General features: G+C 45.3%; 1 long non-coding RNA gene across 1 annotated transcript in view; it reads right to left on the bottom strand.

Annotated features, from left to right (window-relative positions):
* Positions 1–303: 303 nt before the first annotated feature.
* LOC125759553 (uncharacterized) overlaps positions 304–21230 on the bottom strand; it is a 45521-nt gene continuing 24594 nt past the window's right edge. Inside the window, exon 2 of the long non-coding RNA XR_007417147.1 lies at positions 304–496. This is a non-coding gene — a long non-coding RNA (uncharacterized LOC125759553). The remainder of the gene's footprint in view (positions 497–21230) is intronic.

Below are 21230 nucleotides of genomic sequence, written 5' to 3'. Positions count from 1 at the left end.
TGTCACTGTTTGCAGCATGTGTTTTGTGTACGACTTCACAGTCGCCGAAGATAAAAAATTTTGATTCCGAGTGTTTTCAGGGTAGTTTTCTGTGTTACCATTCCGTGATTATACATTGTGACCTGTAATCTTTCCGCAGTACTAAAGGAAAGAAAGTAACAGTTTCGTCTCAAGGGCGAAGTAAGAATACAATAGCAAGAAATTAGAATGTCACAGAAAGAACGGCAAGCGGCTAGAAAGTTGCTGCGTGTTGCTCAAGCACAAAGGAGACAGGAAAAGAAAACACACAAGGGGAACGCGAACTAATAATAATAATATCTGGGGTTTAACGTCCCAAAACCACGATTTGATTATGAGAGACGCCGTAGTGGAGGGCTCCGGAAATTTCGACCACCTGGGGTTCTTTAACGTGCACTTAAATCTAAGTACACGGGCCTCAAACATTTTCGCCTCCATCGAAAATGCAGCCGCCGCGGCCGGGATTCGATCCCGCGACCTTCGGGTCAGCAGTCGAGCGCCATAACCACTAGACCACCGTGGCGGGTGAACGCGAACTAACAACTGTCACAGCTCGACACCTGCAGCGCCTTCCTGAAAACACAAAGAAGGACGCACGAAAAGAACGTTCTCGTATACACAGGAGGATCACGAACGGTCACATTTGTTACTTCAACTAGCCCCTACTTTGGCTCCTCTAGCTAGAAGCTCACTCCTTTCGCAAACGCGAAAGGAATGAGCTCTAGCAAGAGTGACCTTTGTATGGACTATAGCTTCAACGCAAACTTTGTGGTCAAAGCACAAGACGTAGAAAACTCCCCCACGAGGGATAATCACGCGAGTACGGTGGACCACGCCCTGTATGTCAAGGTAAAAGCCGGAGGCGCACATCCCAACTCCGGCGAAACACTAGAATGTTTTTAGACTTGGGAAATAAAAAAAATGCGATCCTGAAGGATGCATGCGCGGCACGCAAGCCACTCTCGGACTCTTGCGCTCGCGTTGTCCCAAGACCCTACAGGGCCTTCCTTTGGGTGGCGAACAAAACCGGAGAGCGCGTGACCTCTTGAGGTCGCGCGCTCTTTGGTTGGCAGTGACACGTGAAGCCGTGGCTCGTGTTCGCTGCAGGCGTCGGTTCTGGTCACTAAAATAAGACTTCACTTGAGGACTAGTTGGTGCAGATTCCAGAGTGAGTGAGTGAGTGAGTGAGTGAGTGAGTGAGTGAGTGAGTGAGTGAGTGAGTGAGTGAGTGAGTGAGTGAGTGAGTGAGTGAGTGAGTGAGTGAGTGAGTGAGTGAAACAACTTTATTAGGTCCACAACAGACGTGAGTAAATTCAACGTCACCTGGCTAGGCCCACTCGGGGACCATCAGGTTAAACCTGACGGCCGTTGGCGTGGGCCCTCTGGAGGGCCAGAATTTGAGAGGTCTCGTCCTGGGCCTTAATGAGTTTCTTCATTTCCTCTGGGGTGAATAGGGGACCGGCAGAGGTGCAAGCCGACAAAACATGCTCGAAGTCCGCATAACCACCACACAGGGGGCAGTCCGGGTTGGGAACCGCTCAGTGTGCATTGTGTGCAGTGCCGCAGGTCTCGAGTACGTGGTTGTTCGTAGCACTCTAAGAGTGACATCTTGGGCCCTGCATAGCGAGGAGTATGACAGAGGCAGCAGTCTTTTTGAGAGATAGTGGTGATTGCTTATGTTGTTGTACGAGCAGTGATGCTTGGGTCGCCCAGGAGATGACGCTTTACCCGGCACTTGCTCAGTCAAACCTAGAGTAGCCGAGTGCGCCTGCTCGTTGGGATGGAGCGAAGCACCCTCAGCAGTTTCAAGGTGCGCAGGAAATAACCAATGAGTGATTTTCAGGCATTTGGCTTTTTCAGTGATTTATAGGACCCGGATAGCCACCATGTCTATCTAAAAAGCCTTGATAGCGGACTTGGAGTCCGAATAAATCGTGTCATGTTGTTTTGTGCACCGTCCATCAATGCAAGAGAAATGGCAACCTGCTTAGCAACGCTGGAACTATAAGTGCGGATTGTAGCGCAGCTGACGACTTTGTAGTCACAGTTGACGACCACTGAGGACAAGGCTTTCTCTTGAGCGTACGAAGCAGCATATACAAAGCAGGCTAGATCCTTGTCCAAGCGGGCACTGGCGAGGAGAGCTTTACCCCTGGCTTGTCTAAAATTACATCGCAAACGCACTTCTTTGTCCTTCTTACTTTTTTGCCACTGCACCCATCTGAATATAATTTCATGTCTTTTAGTATCTAATACACTATCACCCTTGTTAAACATTTTGGTTTAGAGCTATCGATGTGCGCGCATGCGCGGTAAGTTTGCCTTGGGCTCATATATGCATTAGCATATTAAAGAATAAAGCAGTTGAGTGAGCGCTTGTGTCTTACGTTTCCTTTCATAGTGGTTGTCTCGTGGGTTTGCACTTTAATATTAGCAGCAGGATTCTGGTCACATACCATATATACTGACATTCTGCTTCAGCCGCCTCGTTTCTTCAAAAGTATGCCGCCTCCTAACACAGACGTCGCGTTGCACAAGGTTAATTGGTTGTAAGCATGAAAAGAGAAATTCCTCACCAGATCGGCAAACTTCATCACAGGCAACTTTGCTCAAGAAGGGTGCTTCTCTGCTGCAGCTAGGAAGGCATTTTCCAGATTCGGTGTCGAGGTACCATCTCTGACGACATTTGTGAGTTGATATTTCCGACTTGACATGACATCGCTTATCTGAAGCAGAGGCAAAGTTCGAACAACATTAAATCAGAAAAGTGATCCGGTACAGAGCTGAGAAATCAATTCGCTGTTATCAAAGCGTTTTTGCGTTCCTCGTCCCAATGCCCCCAAAAATTTTTTCAGCAGTGACTGGCTGATACTTTCTCGCATGTGTAGCAATTATCGGTTCTAATATTTCCTCAATGCCAGCCTTTACGCGTATAGGCACAACTCATATACGAGAAAAATACCCATTTGGGTATAAAACATCTCTAACAGGCCTCGTGTCATGACTAAGAACTAGCATTTTCTAATAGTTTGAATCTAAATATGGCTTCCACATAACCTAACACAATGTTCCCTGAATTGTTATCTTTTATAATTCATTAAAGGTGTTCGGTAAAGTGATATAAAGTTTACATTGCTGGTGTAAAAGCTCGAAAAATAGGCACAACTCAAGCTAGTTTCGAACTCGAATATGAAGACAATCATTAATTTTTAAAGCCACGCTGCTCACTGTCATTTGCACAATACCGTGCTGACTTATTCCGTCTCACTTTATTTTTTGCTGCCACACATGAGTAAAACATGGCAACTGAGCTAAAATTCTGTCATTGATATGTACGGCTTACCAGCCATAGGTGCCTTAGGTCTCAGATGTGCTCTGACTGCTGTCAGATTAGGCTGCTGAGGAAGTTGCTGCCCAACCGATGTACTGAAGTTGCCGTGTTCCCTGGATGCTCCTTGACTGCTCCCAAACGAGTGCGTAATTTCTTGTTGCTCTGCATTAGAGGAACGGATAGATTCTTAGTGCGTATGTGCCCGCTAAGAGCGATTAACGAAGGAAATAAAGATTTCTTTAGTTTTTTTGTATATACATGAGTCATAGGCGTAGATGAAAAGTTTGCTGGCTTGATTATAAATTCTTGACAAAGTAACAATTATATTTTTTTTATGAAAAAGTGTGTCAGAAAAACAGAGAAGTAAGTTTAATGAAACAATCTCCCAGGGCCCCGCTGGCCACTTCGACCGGTCCTGACCCATATTCGACAGATGGCATCCCAGGGTCGGACTGGCTGTGGATACAATAGACACGAACTCACCCGTCGCTTTTTTCAGGAGAGTGCTTGGCGTAATTGATGCTTTCAACTCATTCGCCTGAACGGATCCACGAGTGCTGCCCGTCGCTGCATTGGCGGACCCTTGTCCTGAACATATAAATATAGGACGGGCACGAGTTAATAGAGAAATGCTTGGGGTGCATGTACAGGAAGCACAATTTTCTACTTGTAACCTAACTCGCAGTGTGAAGTAACAGCGTAATATAGCAATATTTGTCAGCATCCTGAATACCCTAAAGCCCGATACCCATGGCGCGTTTCCAGCTCGCGAAAAGAAAACACGACTTGCGACAAACTCGTGCATTGCTACCGTCAAGATTGCACAAGCACGAAAAAAACAATGCAGCGGCAGTGCTGCAGTGCCGCGCCACACTTTCTGGGTTGCCAGGGTCACACAAGATAAATCAAAACGGCATGAATTGTTTGCGTTTACACTGCAATAAGAAAGACTGTCGTCTAATCAGTGAATGTCGCCTCAGCCGTTTCATACACTATACATTACCATTAGATTTGTTGGGACAGAAAAATAAATAGAAAAGTGTGAAGGCCTTAGTATACAATGATAGTGAGAGCTAAAGATGTTTTCGATGCGCCAAAGCACGTTACAATCACTAGTACGTCTTTTGGACGAACGATTTCAATAGGCGCACCATAGTATAATAATTGTTGGGTTGCAACATCCCAAAACCGCGATAGGATTATGATGGATGCCGTAGTGGAGGGCTGCTGGAATTTAGACCACCCTTGGTTATTTAACGTGCACCTAAACATAAGTAGACAGGCCTCAAGCATTTGCGCCTCTATCGAAAATGGGCCACCGTAATCGGGATTCGATTCGGCGACCTTCGGGTCAGGAGTCAAGCACTGTAACAACTAGACCACAGTGGCGAGTGAATGGGCATGTTAACTCCGCTTAGAAAAACTTCCGCCGACATGCACGAAGAGGAGGGCCATCTGGTGCCATTGGGAGAAACTAAAACGCGACTCCACATGGCTGCATTCACGGCTCTGATTGGCGATCGCGCACCCAAGGCGTCTGTTCTTCCCCTATTCCAATTAGTAGCAAGGCGCTACGTGATTTCGTGATGGCTTCTACTAGGCGCCAGTCAAAATCATGCCTGAGCCCTTGAAGGCACGTCAATCGCGCCATCAATAGCGCCTTGGTTTTCCGGCTTAAGAGGAGCACGTAAGTGTTGCGTAAACATCGAACGTTAAGGACCAGTGCATTTATTAAGCCATTTCATGTAACAATAGGAATGTGCATAAAATATTTTGTACACAAATTTTCGGTATTGATACCTTTTAACAAATGCACATCGTCGATATGTTAAATGTTTGCGTCTGTTGTTGGAAACCACCAATTTGACTTGACTTCTGCTTTTGCTTTCTGCAACTCAATAGCTTCAATGTATATCACAATCAGTGCTCTTGTATGTAAGCGAGAAGGTGTGTAGAAAAGGTAAAGTTTTGTAGTTCAGCCATGAGACTCAAATACAGCGTTTCCATCCTGAATGACCATTTTTGTAAAAATACACCAAACGACTTTCGCATTTAATGCATCTTATGTGCTGCTTCTGGTCCACAATTTTAGAGCCGTATTTCCCGGACTATTAATTGATGTCAGGGAATTTATAGTTACATTATGTTAGGTACGTCCAGAGGTGTGGCAACCGTATGATTAACAAAGACTACCTAGCTACCTGCAGTTATGTTTGCTCTGTACCTTTATTGTGGTGGATTGCGTTTAACAGGGAAGCTCTTTAGGCCGGCCGTAATGTCGACCCTGCCGAAAAACTATCATCATCATAAACAGGTATGTGCCACTACGGCGCCGCGCAAGAGAGGGCACCACTGCCTCTCCGAGTGAGCAAATTTCCCCCCCTCTGCGCTTCGTCGGCTCTACTGCGAAACAACCTGACGTAACTCGCTGCAGACGACGCGTATCTCAGCTGCCGTAACATGCAGGAAGTCGATAACGTGCAGCAAAAAGTAGCGTTCTTGTCGCACACCGAGTTTGAATCTGCCTAACAAGATTCTACTCGTGAGGTGACGGGCCCCTGCTTCACTGTGCCAAGCTTTGTGCGACTAATTTGCGCGATATAATTTTTTTTATGTGAGACTCTTCGTCTGGATTTACAAGTACGTTCCATGGCCTGCTTCTTCTGAATATAATAGTTTCATAAAAATAACAATAATGCTCGTGGCTCAGTAAAGAAAATGCGAACACTCGTGTAATTTTTTCGCACTTTTGTTTACCTTGAAACGCACATCGGTTACATTGCAGCGCACTATTTTAAACGCAATCGACGATCGCATGAAACGTCTGCATCTTTCGAAAAAAACCACCGCGGCTGTTTGCAAAAGGCGCATGCATAAAAAAATGCGTTATATAAATTGGCATTCGGCAATTGCACTACTTGCGTAATGCCTTGCTGTAGGCGAAATATAGAATCACAGTACACAACACAATACTCCACTGTTTGATTCCGGGAACTTCTATAGCTGCACCGTAAATAGCGACAACGTTTTTAGATCCTTGGCGCAGAGAGCTTGGTTCAGTACAGGGTTCGAAATGTATTTTATTAAGTAGTACTCTCCTATGGACTCTCCAGGTGCCCTTCCCGTTATTGCTCTTCCTCACAAAGCCATTCCTTATATGTAGTCTATTGTCTCTGAAGATCATGCAATCTGTTCTGCTTTGTTCATCCTGGAATGATTGCTGTGGCTCCAAGTTGATCTTAGGCAACCAGCTTTTACCTTAGAATAGTGTTTCAATCGCTAGCGCGATGGCTTCCGGGTGGTGGTCAATAATTATTTTGGTGCAGTGTCACACACAGCAAACCAGCGCGCGGGTACCAGGGACGTAGGCGCCTCGCTTATAGGCACTAAATAAACATAAGTGTTTACTATGTACTCACGCCGCTATTTCAACAATGCCCCTTTAGTAGTGGCCTCCGAGATTTGCTCCGGCGGCGCGCTGGAGCTAATCGTGGAGGCGTCGCTCTGTTGCGCAAGCTCGATGCCATGAGGCTCTTCGTACTGATGAGAGAAGGCGGAATAGAACGCCTTTAAAATATCCCGAGTGCATGCAAGTGCGTCCACTCGTCTGACGCGTTTGCACATCGTTGGTTGCTTCATCAGTACACTTCACCCAAGCGCGGGCGTCAAGACCCCTGACGCCTTCTCAAAGCGCTGACAGGGAGTCGTCGAGTTACCGTTATGCTAGCCGCAGTGGCAGTGTTGACTACACAGTTCACTTGTTTCTGTGTTTTCAAATTTTGTACACAAGTCGCCCAGACCACTTCAGTTTGCACCTCGCGCTTTGCTAATAGACATGAGGGCTCCTCGGAAATTTTGTTTTCAAGTGAACCTTTTGTGACTCAGATTGTGGCGTCGTACGAAAAAAAAGAAATACGATGCCCGGGGTCGCGAAGAAATGCGGCTCTTAAAGGTGCGTCGATCACATGCGTGTTTTTACGCACTGATTTCCAGTAGCTTATACCCTCTATGTCGTGGCCTTGTCGGCGATCAGCGTTTTTGATGTGGCAGTCTGATATTTCATCAAGGTGACTTCGTATTTCATGTGGCAAGATTTGATTTTTGTCTGGATATTAAACGCGTCGACTAATCATCCACGCCGCCTGTGCCTGACGGCGATTACATGGTTGCACCGATTCCTGCCGTGATGCTTACGCGTGGTTACGCTCTGATTTCATTGAAAGAAATGTTAGGTATACACAGCCCAGGATACTTGCAGATTGACAATGCCGATGATTACATAAGAAAGGTATACATTGATGACGAGACAAATGCTTAGTATAGGAAAATATTGTAAGGCATTCTCTAGTGCAGTTTGTTTAAAGAAGCTCTTGTTTCATTACTTTTTAACCATTTAGCGGTCAGACTGCCAGATCATTATTTATACTGGCTATTGTCATGCTAACCATTTTTGTGCTACGCATAACAATGGCTTATGGATCATCTGTCAATCGGAGCATATTGCTTATGTAACAGGCTCCACACAACGACCTTCATAAGAACTATATGGCACGCTCATAATAATAGCATAGCTTTTCATTGCGGTTGTGGGACTTCGATAACAGCTAAGAAAGCATGGACAAATTGTAACAAAGGAACCTCACCGCCCGTATGGCGCACTCCATATCCAGCAACAAGCGACGACTTTGATTGCAGCGAACTTCCATGTCTTACATCTCGAGATTGATCGAAATTTGCGACTGTGCTTGAAACGTTCGTACTGCTTCGTGTGGTACTTCTCACTTCCTGATTCCCTGCACCTGTGAACAAAAGGACAGTGTTTATTCAAGGAAATGTTCGCTAGCTTAGTTGCAGCTGAACACAGAGATTTACGATCAGGTTATAGTTAGATGTATGTGTGAAGATATTTTTTTTTTGGAATAGCGACGTACGCGCGTACATTATCAGCATATGCTACCACAGTATACGACTGCAGCCATGTTCTGTAGCTTTTTGTGAGCCACGATCGCTGAGTTACTGGCTTCTGTCTTTAATAGCTTTTTGATCTCGTTGCTAAAGCCACGGGAAGTGCTTAATATTCTGGAATCATTTAAAAATGATGCGTTATATCAAAATTTCAAGTATTAAAGCACCCTTTGTGTTGTTTTTTACAAACACAGCATCTAGTAGAACGCCTGAGTGTTTTCAAAGTTTTACATGGTTTAGAAAATGTCACAAAAGCTTAGACAATCTTCACGATTAAAAGGCGATAGTTTGGGTGAATCGCGGCCGGTGATATCGGCAACGTTGAGGACCGCCTGACCACCTCAAGGATCCCTGAAAGTCAAAATGCGATCGTATTACATGAGAAAACCCATCAAAGGGCTGTCTATGGTTTGATTTATATGTTTTACCAAGAGAGAGAGAATAAGGATGAAAGAAAGGCAGGGAGGTTAACCAGGGCTGAGCCCGGTGGGCGACCCTGCACTGGGGAAGGGGGAATAAAAGATGGAGATAGGAGGAGAGAAAAGTCACTGTTGGCGTCGACGTAACGGCAGTTCTGCGCTTGACATCACAGGCGGTGAGTCAGTCCCTTTGCTGAAACTAGAGAAGCGCATTCGTTGCTTTATGCAACTTGTATGCATGGTCCCATGCAACCAAAATTTTGTTGACGGTGAAGCCACAGTGGTGCTGTTAGTGTTCTCACGCAACAGACTTCTGAAGACTTGCGAAAACTGGAGTGACGGTGTCCAGCAGTTTCAACACGCTTCGAGATACCGGTGTCTGCATCTTGCTTAGCAGCACACGAATAGCACTCACTAGGGTGTTGACCATGCCGACAACTTGTCTTTCTTCGTCCGTCAGTTCATGAGGTACCGATGAAGTGTCCCTTTCTGTGGAAGTCTTATGTCGCTCATCAGGTGCATGCAGCTTTGGGAGTTGAGGTCAAGCGTCAGCTGCATTGCTGGTAGAAGCGTCATTGTCCATAGACACGGCTGCGTGTGGTCTGGGTGATAGAAACGAAGCGCCAGCTCCATTTCTAGCAGAAGCGTCTTTGTCCTTAGACCAGACAGCGCTTGGCCTGGGTGGAAGAGGTGGACGTGGTTTTGAACGTGGTTCGTGTGGCAACGAAGCTTTGGAGGCTTTGGTGCACCGCCGGCGACGGGACCGTCGTCGCGTAAGAGATGCAGCCGCTTCTCGGTGAGACAAGTCACCTCTAACCCATTTCTTCAGAATTGCTATCTCGCTTCGAATAACAGGGCAATCCTTCGAAGATGCATCATAGGGCCCGTTGCAATATAACAATGTGTCGCTAGCTAAAGCTTCCCTACTTGTACTGTAAGTGGTGTTCGGAAGCCTTTCAAGCTGGACTGCGTTCACTAACATATTTAAAATGAGTTTTCACCCTATCATTCTTTTTAACCTGATAAATCTATTTGTCTCTTCTTTTCTGTGAATTCTTAATAACTGTGATCATATCGTATAATGCACTTTGTGCAACTAATTTCTAGGTTGTAGTCAGCACAATACCAACTAAACATCCTCAACGATTGTTTGGGTTGTTCTAATCGATGAACAGCCACCTGTTGGCGACTTGGATGTGTCTCGTGATATCATATTGCTTGTCTGATCTGGTAATTTGGCGTTTGCCTGAAATTGTACAGATTACCAAAATGCTGTGACAGTTGCCAATGTTTCTAAAATAAATGGTAAATATAGGAACCGTTTGCATCTCTGAATGAATGGACGTTGACGTATTACTCTCCTAGACACATAGCTGCGTGAGTGTCGCCAACCTGTTTACGATGTAGAGTGTACTTAACCGAGCATGTATACCCTTGTTGAGCAAAACAATTCAGTCAGACTATACACAGCAGATACGAGAATTAAGCAAGTGAGCGCAAATGTCTAGACTGCTGGGACATCGAAGGGTGAATAAATATTCCGCTCGTATTAGCAACTTTTTGGCACCAAATTTGAAAACATACTTATCATACAGGTGCCCCGGCATTCTCCTAGTGTCGGGAACTTATTTCCGAAGTAAGAGCAGTCGTATGAGGCGAAGCATCTTCTCGTGTTAGGGTTGTAGATGTACACAGGAAATATATCACCGAAGCAGATTGCTCCTGCCATGGGGTAATCGCACACGGCACCTGTAATCGCAGAAGAGATAAATACTGTGACATTATTAAACAGAATTTATTGTTGCCGTGGTATAAGTTATTGCCACACACGGCGATGGTGAGGTGAACATCCTACAGTGATACGGGGCTTTTGTTCAAAGGTGATTGCTATCACTGGGTGATGAGAAGGTGAGCAAGCCATTCAATCGTATACGTTATTACAAAGGACAGAAATTGGAAAGAACTTGTTCTTTTTATTTCTGGCCATATAGAGAAGATTCGTGGATAAAATTATTAAGTTTAAGAAGTTTAAAGAGCTATTTGCTAATTCACTGGACATGTATTGGCGATATATCTTGAGACGCAGCAAAAACAAGAAAAAAAATGTACTCCCCACTTCGACATGTCCCTTCGCACTGTACCTTCTGTGTAAAGGGTGCTGCTTTATCACAAGTTTGAACGCACTGCTTGGTTTTTTCCTGAAAAAGCCATTTTAGATTAGGGCACCCGCTTTTTTCTGGTAGCTCCTTAGCAGTGAAACTACACCTCTTGTCTGAAAGGAAGAATTGACAAAGATGGTGTATAGTTGAGATCTCAATATTCTGTCTTAATTGATGTATTCAAGTGCTATGTAGGTGTACCATGTTAGAACCCATGTCACGTTACCATCACATCGCAACATATTTCCCATATTCAGCGTACTTATGAGCACCATTACTTCAGCATTTTCCAGCACTATACATCGATTAAATTTTAGGCATCTATGTCGGCATGTCAAAATAACTATTTAATAAACTTCACTGGAAAATCGTGACTATGATTTCGGAACTCTTTGGTCAGGCGTAACCCTTGCGCACTAAACCTGCCCACATTTCTTCATGATCCTCAGTGATTCAGGTGAACGCTCTATGTCATGTTCACAACCTGCTGCGCATATCCGTTTATTAAGGCAAAAGCCTGAGATACCTCATCAACGCGACAGTTGACTGGCTTCCCACGTCAACACGAGTAATGCAAAAAATGATCATCTGATGACATCACCGTATGACGTAGCGTGACGTCAGAGTGACGTAACGTCACATGATGACGTCATCACATGCAATCGTAGCTCGGACAAAGGTGGGCCGATCACGGAGGCCGTGCAATACCGGGAGACGGGCCTCTATTCCTGGAGGCACTGGAAAGCCACGTTAGGCGCACAAACCTTCCGGAGGGCGGTGAGGCAGAGCGTTAATGATATCTGGGGATTTACGTCCCAAAACCACGATATGAGTATGAGGGACGCCGTAGTGGAGGGCTCCGGAAATTTCGATCATCCGGTGTTCTTTAACGTGCCCTGACATCGCACAATACACGGGCCTCTAGCATTTCGCCTCCATCGAAATGCGACCGCCACGGCCGAGATCGAACCCGCGACCTTCGCGTCAGCAGCCGAGTACCGTAACCGCTACACCACAGCGGCAGACGGTGGGGCAGTATGAATACATCGACGGAGAAGAAAAATAATGCGGCTTTCGCCTTTCAGTCCTCTTAGATGAGTGTATAAGGGACCCTTTGAGTTTTTGTACTACAATCATCTTACTGCACGTTCAGTATTGCGTACTGGTTGTATGTATAAGAATTCATTACAAACTTTTATATGTCGAAATTTATACTTCGTGTACATGTCCATGTTTTGCGAATTGAAGAGCATGGAAGTGACATTTTAACTCTTCACGGTAGTGTGACGATAACTCATAACAGAAACATGAAAGTCTGACCTTTTGATCTTGAATATGACTTTCGTTATTCTTTGAATTGGCAAAAGAAAATCGGATGCATGCACACTACCACGCGAATCCTCGCATAGTGCGCAACTATTATGTATTTTTATTCTCAACCTTTTCTGAATTTGTGCTGTAGTTTTTGAAGTATTCCTGCTCACAATCTAATTTTGCAATATTATTGCACGTCTTATTTTTTTATAGCCCTGCTGGTTAAGCAGCCGTTGCTACGCAAATATTGCGCAGAAACTCGTGCGGGTATGTGCCACAGGAATTGAGCAAAGCCCACTACCGAGAACAACAGATTCCGAGGCAAGGAGCCGCGAAAGAGGAGGGAGGCGAGCGTTGAGCGAAAACTCTGCTCGGCGAAGTGGATAGCAGGAAGCAAAGGAGTTAAAAAAGGAGGACAGAAGTCGAGAGGATGAGGAGGGGGAGAAGGATTAGGAGAAGAAATAAATAGTACGAAAAAAATTAAATTTTTCTTCTGAATTCACCTAAGACGTCTCGAAGGCGAAAGTCATCTTTTCCTTGTCAGTCTATGTATTAGGGAGTCTACATCAAAGCCCGGAGGTGGAGGCTCTCTAGATCTGTTTGTGCTGGCCTGCCACCCTCCGAAATGATTTGTGCACCTAGCGTGGTTTCGCGCGCCCTCCTGGATCGGAGGCACCTCACCTGGTTTTGCACTGCCTCCGTGATCAGCCCACCTTTGACCTAGACACGATGCCATATGTGATGATGGTGTATATATATATGCCACAGAAGCGAATGAACGAGACGGCTGAACCAAAATTGGCGCCAGCGGGGAACACGAGCAGTGGCTTCACGCTCCACTGCGAAGCGCCGTCTAATTTCTTCTTTGAGGTCACGCGCCCTCCGTTTTGGTCGCCGCCTAAAGGAGGGTGCTACGACGGCATTATGTGGCGTTACGTCACGTGACTTCACGTCAAAACGTGTGACGTCATGATGACGTTATAAGGTGACGTCATCACGTGATGTTGATTTTTTTTCACCACTCTTCCCCTACGCCGCAGGGCGCTAGACGCCGCGGGACGCCGACGGTCAAAATTCGTATTTAGTGAGGCATATAAGGGTTTCGCCTTATTAAAATGTTTTGCCGAGGCGGGATCTCAACACGGGTACCCACTGTCCGAAGGCGAGCGTCGTAACCACTCGGCTATCCAGGCACGGTAGCAGAACAAGCATTTATGGGAACCATATGATTGTGTTGCTATGGGGCAGAGAACGAGAAAAAGGAGAGAAAGAAAAAAAAAACGGCAGGCCTGCGCAAAAAAGCAGCACAAATGCAGCGAAAGCTGGCAGAGCGGCATTTCTAGAGCCCGTTGTAAACACTCTTGGGGCTACTAATACATGTAGACTTGCAGATGCCTACTACGCCACTACACTTCTGTAAGGCATTATGTACATTTTGTTGATCCAGCGGCTGACAAAGATAAATAATTGTAAGCACTTTTAGCTGGGCATTGACGATCCGATCCGGTCAGACCGGTGAATGCACACGACCGCGTAGAAGCAACCGTAGGGCGCCTGACTCGGTTAACACACAAACACGTTGAAAGGACTGCAGCGCGCGTGCGCAGAAAGGTCGTGTGACTGGTGGAACATAGAACGCATCTCTCGCTCCGCTCGTGAAGCTAACTGACCGGAGCGTGAAGGTGCATCCATCTGGTTTCGCCATCGTGCTGCAGCCAAGCTGACCGCGTCTCGGCAAAACGCGCTCGTGAAAATCACGAAATCAATGCAGTTCCCTGCACTCTGTCAGGACGCTACATCTGCGAGGGTCTGAGCGTCAGCGACGCTCAGCTAAAATAGCCTTATGTCTGTGCCCTTTTTAATGGGTCAGAAGCTTTCGATGACCCACTAGTTACGTAATTCACATTGTGTGACGCCCGGTCGTTATTTCACTCTCCTACCACGCTAACACATGTTAACGTGAGCAAGAGAGAGAAATAACTTTATTGACGCCCTGAGAAAATGGATAATGGGGACCTTATTGGCTTCCTTAGCAAATAATACAAGTACACTTGCGATCGAGGTACCCGCTACTCTATAAATCATCATAATTTTTGTGAAATAGCTCCTCTCTACGTCATTTCTCGTCATTCTGCGAATAACCGTGACACCCAGTACACACCTGCAATTGTAGGAGGGCGATGAAGGCATCCATGGCATCGCATGGTGACAAACCGCAACAACTCCTGGACTGGAATGGCGTACCGAAAAGCAACTAATAACATGCTATCGCAAACTTACGTCGTCGCGTTTTTGTCGATAATATTCTCTCCACAAAAAGTTATGTTGCTGCACCGGTATATCTCAAGAGCCTCCAAGCTCACGCACTGGCTGAAGGCGTTCATTCGAGTTAAACGGACTTCTAGCGCTCCTCTGTATTGTAGTAAAGCTGGTGCAGTCCACTTTATATGCTCTAAAGGAAAAACAATATCAGAAAAATGATGTTATCCTTGCTTGATTTACCCAATATTCAAGCATAAAGATTTGAGTGTTCATGTAAGAGTGCACCGCATTATGAATACCATTCCCTCGAAGCATACGTTGCGAAAGAAGAAAGGAAGTAGATAATTGCAGTAGATTCGAAGTTGGGCATTTTGACTCTATTCATGGTGAACTTGCAGCCCACACAAAAGGCCTCATTGTTTGTAAGCGTTTCTTTGTCCTCTTCCTCTGCCCGTGTCTTAGAAATTTCACAAGCAGGCAATTGCCACTAGGAGGTAAAACAAACGCGTCTCCTTGAACAATAGGTCTTAGCGTGCTTTCCCAGCTGCAGAGCTGCGGCTGTCCCACATAACTAATTAGACTGACTACCTATACCGGCGTATGTGCACGTTGCAGCGGGCTTTCCTTGACTCGGCCTGTATTAGTTCTCTGCTTCAAATACGTGCAAACGTATAGGCATCACGGTTTCAACATTAACGTTTTCAGAATAACGAATGGGCTCCGCAATACCTGGACATCTCCGCATGGTGCAGCTATAGAAGTGCCCGCTAAATATAAGGTTGGCTCTGACGCAAATGCTTAGTCTAAACGACGCTGATATGACACACACTGAAGGCGGTGGAAAGAAGAGTCCGCGCATTTCTTAGCCATAAGCTGTCGCATTTCAATGTTAAAGGACTGTACATTTACCGGTACCAACATGACCAACGATGCCTAAATATCAAATACCTGAGGTATCTTTCAGACGATTATAACATTGCCCGTGTTTACTTTATGCCATGTTTGCGCCACTTGCTTTCGTCCGCGGTAACTGCGAAGTAGCTCATGTTTCTTTTGTTCCGTCTTCTCGCAAGAGCCCAGGGCATCAGTACTCGGCAGCGCCGCCTTGGTACAGTGAATACTATGCTCGGCTGCGGACCCAAAGGTCGTGTGACCGGTGGAACATAGAACGCATCTCTCGCTCCGCTCGTGAAGCCAACTGACCGGGCTTCATCCAGGCCGCGGGGGTCGCAACTTAGGTGACTGAAATTTCCGGAACCCTTCATTATGGCGTGCCGCATAATTATATTGTGGTTTTGGCGCGCCAAATCCCACGTATTGTTTATTATTGAGCACATCGAGGTCGGCGTATTTGAAATAAATGTGGCAGCGTCACTGCGGCACTGGCGAGCTCCAAAACCAAGGAGCTACTAGGGGTGCTAAGTGCGTGTTTCTTAAGATTCGTGCACATTTGTAAGGTATCTATCCTCGTATGTGCTCAACGAGTTGAATCTATCCACAGGTAAAAAATTACTAGAAAAAACCACGCCATATCCACGAAGTGAATGATGATTGAGGAGCTGGCTCGGAGATAATCGGGTAAACCGTGAATGATCCGTACAATTCCTCTGCTGTCATATAAAGACGTGACACGTTGTTATAGTAGCGAGTGTGGTCAGGTTGTTGTCGAACCACAAGCGGTCGCAGACCTTGCAGCTGTGGCCGAATGTGTGGTCGAGGAAATCGCGCTTGAAGAGCACATCGGCGCCATCAACTTGAGGTAGCGACCGCTTACGGCGCTTGGCCGCTGCATCCCGCGCCCATACCTCTTCGAGGTTTTTCTTGCCGCTGCTTCTGCGCTGTTTCGGCTTCGCGGGCTTGTATCTCGGGCTCTGCACGAGGCTGACGTCTCTCTGCGGCCTCACGAGCTCTCACCGTGGGTGTGGGCGATGAGCCCGCACTGCTGCTATATTGCGAGCCCTCCGTTCCGCCGCCGTTCCGCCGTTCCGTTCATGTTATTAGTATCGAAGCACACTGACTGACTATTGTCGAAAGGGAGAGGAAGCGCGCATTTGTGGGCCTCTAGTGGTTTTCTATCAAACTAGCATGCTACAGTTCGCATGCTACAGTTGGCTATGCGATAGGTGGTTTTGCCTGCGTTATTATCATCATCAAGACGCTCGAAGGACAAGAAGAAGACTTCTCCTTCGCGCGAGCTACGCCTGTAGCGGTCGCCTCTGAACTAAGTTTACGCGTACGGCGCGGGACTTCGCCACAGCTTAAGAACCTGCCGAGTCATCTCCTAAAATCCTACCAACGGAGTGATATCTGCTTGTGCTAGGACCACCATTCTAAGCTAGGGAATCTTGCTTTGTCGCGAAGAGGCGACAGCATTCAGAAAAGCTCTTTTCCACGAGGGCTCAGGCATCTAAACATTGCTCACATGCAGCAAACCTATGGGATCTGACAAGTTCGCGTTCCCTTCAGTGCATGCATTTGTTTTACATGCAATGCTGAAGCTCTTCTTCCTCTCGTGGTGGACGCAGCCCAAAAAACGTTATATAGGTTTATGGGGCATTCGGTTCTACTTCACGGTGTAACTCTGCGGTTACTAAGGGCACCACTGTGCGGCGCCGGGAGAGAAACTCTAATACATCACGACATAAAAATTCGCACGGCCGCTAATGCATTTGCCTAAGACGACTGGAAGACGATATCCATCGTCTTTTTCCTTCTTCATCAATTGGCCCCGCCACGGTGGTCTAGTGGTTATGGCGCTCGACTACTGACCCGAAGGTCGCGGGATCGAATCCCGGCCGCGGCGGCTGCATTTTCGATGGAGGCGAAAATGTTTGAGGCCTGTGTACTTAGATTTAGGTGCACGTTAGAGAACCCCAGGTGGTCGAAATTTCCGGAGCCCTCCACTACGGCGTCCCTCATAATCATATCGTGATTTTGGGACGTTAAACCCCAGATATTATTGTTAATATTCTTGATCGTTTGTGTTGACGTCGAAAGCTTTCCTCATCCAACATAGTTTTGCACAGCCACCAAGATTGAATTGGAAGCTTTTTACAACTGACGTGGTTTTGCAGTGCCTACGTGATCGGTCAACTTTTCAAAAAGTGACGATGTCAACTGATGACGTCATCGTGAGACGTCACGTCGTGTGACGTCTTCACAGCATGTTTTTTGCATCACTCGTGTGGATTGCGGTGACGCCGACGGTCACTTTTCACGTGGGATGAGGCATCTAAGGCTTTCGCCTTAAAAGGTATCTGTACACGTAGGTCTAGTCTATGAGCTTTATACATGTGACAAATTTAATTGTATTGCAGAAACTTATTGTCCACTTGTCTAGTATGTTTGCTCTTTTCTATTCATCAGTCACCTCTATGCTGGTCACCATTCATACGGTACCAGTGTGCGCTGGACATATATTCCTTCAGGAACAATCACCCGCTTTTACTGCAATATCACTTTTCTTATAAATCATCATTCAAGAGGCAGACCTATACGTTAACTTCTCAATAATACAAATTGCACTATATCAGTTTCGGATACGTAAAGTGCGACATGTGCATTTTTTCGTGCATAAAGCTTGGTACACATAAAAAAAAGCACCTGTCACATGGACATTAAATTTGATGAAAAAAAACTGCAGCTCGAAGTATCAAAACAATGCATTCCTCACCATGCTCATCTGGCTTCTTCGCTTCGCAGATCAAAATAAGAAACAAATGCAGAACACCCCTCCAGATCATCATGATCAATTCGTTCACTCCGCGTTCAGGGGACAGGGGTACATCTACACCGCATGCAGCTGCGATCGCAGTGTTTTTAACGCTACATGTGAAGCGGCAGCCCCTGCGCTCACAATTCAAGAATAACGTATTTGTATGGTTTGCAGGTTATTGTTCGAAATTTGCTAGCGGTATTTTCGCCAAGTTAACCTTGATACGGGTAGTAATAATATTTTTCCTCGCAAGTGCGCTATTTTTTTCTTTGAGCACATGTTCACTTAATATTTCCTGAAATGTCATGTGTTGCTGACTCATACATCGATTATTTCTATCAGTGATGCTGTCATTATAGCTAGTCCGCATTCTTTTAAGGTGAAAGCCTCAAGCCTTTGAGACGCCACCTAAGAAGAACTGCCTGTAAATGCATCAAATTTTGCACAACATCATTTCAAGGCGCTCGATATTTTATTGCAACAAAAAAGGAAATCATAATATGCTGTTTGTGTGTTTTATAGAAATCAATCCTAGTTAGGTTGTATTAAATATCCCTGAAGTCATTCATGTTCTATTTTTGCATAAATAGAGTCATGCCTCAGGCTGGAACAACAGTGCAAACTTATTTTCGGTTACCATAATTTCGAGCAAAGAAAAATGATACTTTTGTCGTGGCTTGCGGGAAGCGGCACGTCGATCGACTCATCGATCGTGGTAGTGCCTTCAGCAAAATGATTATGTACAACACTGCACTGCGAAATAAGGTTAAACGATAACACATAATGTATGCAGGGGGGTAAGTTCATCGAACCCTCAATGTATCTTGCCCTTAGCCACTAGTCGACACAACTAGCAAAACAAGTGGTGTACACAATTGTGTACAAAGCGTTTTCAAAGAGTTAAGTGTATCATCATGCGCTGACCTTGAAAACGCGGCGCATGATAGAATACCCATGCGACAACGTAAAATCGAATAAACATCAAAGTTAGAGTTAGAATCAATTTCAGCTGTTCGCCTGTTATTCATGAATTCTACTACATACCCACTCCAGTGCTTTAAATTGCCTTCAGGTGTCTGTACAGGCGTCATATCGAGAGAAGAGTGACATTAAATGTTACGTTGCCGAAGCCTGCAGCAGCAACAAGCTCAACACCACGTGAATACATAACGAGGGGTAGCGGTATAAAGCTTCAGACAAATTATGAGGCGCCCAGGAAAATTAATCATGTCCATTAGCCACAGCAACCACAAAATGTGCAGCTTTGTAGGTGCGCATGTACGTATTTTGTTAAAGTCAGTACATCCTCGAAATGGCGTACAAAAGAAAAGTGCTCGCACAACGCATTTAAAGGCAAAATGCAAGTCATATGCACCTGCGCGTTTGCTGCTCATTTATCTTCCATAAGTGCCCCCAGGATTTCGTCTTTTTGTGTTAAAAATGTGTAACACATGCCGACTTGTTTTTTTCACTAAACTCCATCACAATCCTGTTCTCATGTTTACTAGAACTTGTATTTTGCGGAAACGTCAATAAATGACACCAGGTTGGCGCAAAGGTATTTTACTAGTAACAAATGGCAAATATAGGGGCACGTCGGAATCAGGTGTCTTCATAGAAGAGTATTAGATGCGCTTACATGAGTGCAATTCACAAATTACTGAAATCAATAAAACACACTAAAAGACATCTCGCATGTTATAGAAGTAGGAGTTAACAGACTCAATGATAGTAGTGAATAGCATCATTTTTCCTGAGGTATGTGATCAGGAATTGATAGTTGATAAACATGCACATATTTTTGGGAAGCGCGTGGCACTGAACATCTGCAGGAGATAAAAAACAATATTTTAGAAAAATGTCTTGGTGATCATTGATATACTTGTATGCGAGAGAACAACTGTGTTATCTATCAATGCGACTTGTACATTTTACCCCGGATAAAATTTAGAAAAGAAATTGTATCCGTGAACGCTCTATATAAATTTTTGTCAGTTAACTGCCCATTGTCATGCTCCTTTTTTTTATATCTGTTTCAGGTTTCCATTTTTTTTGTTTAATTGTTTGTATGTCGTGATAACATCACCAATGACATCATTAGTGACGTCGGTGATGTGGGTTTTGTACTAATTCATTTAAGTGCTGCGCAACGAGGCATTTAAGGCATTGTCACTGACATAATCTGCAGACCGTAAAACATCTACTAACGTCATATCTCTAGAAAACTTTCAGCAAGGTAAGCTGCTCCACGCTATTTTACGACAACGGGACTAGTGCTGGCCCTCTGGCGCACATATCTAGACTTCGGCTTCAGTAAGTCGCTCCTTCGACAATATGTCATCACAGTTCAGTCTCTGTTTCGCTTTCACTTCTGTCTTATTTGCAGAAGGCTGCTGTTGCCGTAGCAGAATATGTGCAGGATTTACCGCGTTAAGTCAATAGACACACGATAAAGAAAACACTTAATGTGTTGAAGAGAATGTCGCTAACTATGATTATCGAATCAGATAGTGCATTAGACTACTCTAAAACAGTTTTAGCCTGCATTGAAGAACGAAAGTTGCGGCAGAGTGAATAAGTGCGTGTCTGAAAAGTTGTAATCACATAACTCCCAAATACTTTCATTTGTTATTTGTTAAACCACGCGCGCTTGCAAATGGCACAATAATCGAATACTTGGCAACCATTTTCTCGCGATCGCGCCTAACATGAAAGAATTGTATTCATCATTTTTACCATGCGAAAGCTCACACGATCCCTTGTGCATTAATCTAAAGTGACTCGAAGGTGAAAACTATCTTCTTTTTGCGCCTAGTCGGTGTATTGATCACTCCCCTCCCCCTCCGAATGCTTTCGGCACCTAGCGTGGTTTTGCAATGCCTCCAGGATCGGAGACACTTCGCCTGGTTCTGCACTGCCTCCGTGATCGGCCCACCATTGACCAAGCTACGATGTCGTGTGATGACGAGATGTGACGTGACGCCACGTGACATCAGCCAGAAATTGTGATGTCATGATGAAGTCAGACATTATGTGACTGTGCGGTC

Source organism: Rhipicephalus sanguineus, chromosome 8 (assembly GCF_013339695.2).
Source record: "Rhipicephalus sanguineus isolate Rsan-2018 chromosome 8, BIME_Rsan_1.4, whole genome shotgun sequence".
In the NCBI taxonomy this organism is placed as follows: domain Eukaryota; kingdom Metazoa; phylum Arthropoda; class Arachnida; order Ixodida; family Ixodidae; genus Rhipicephalus; species Rhipicephalus sanguineus.
The sequence above is the reverse complement of the archived record's forward strand: the minus strand, read 5'-3'. Positions and strand labels throughout refer to the sequence as shown.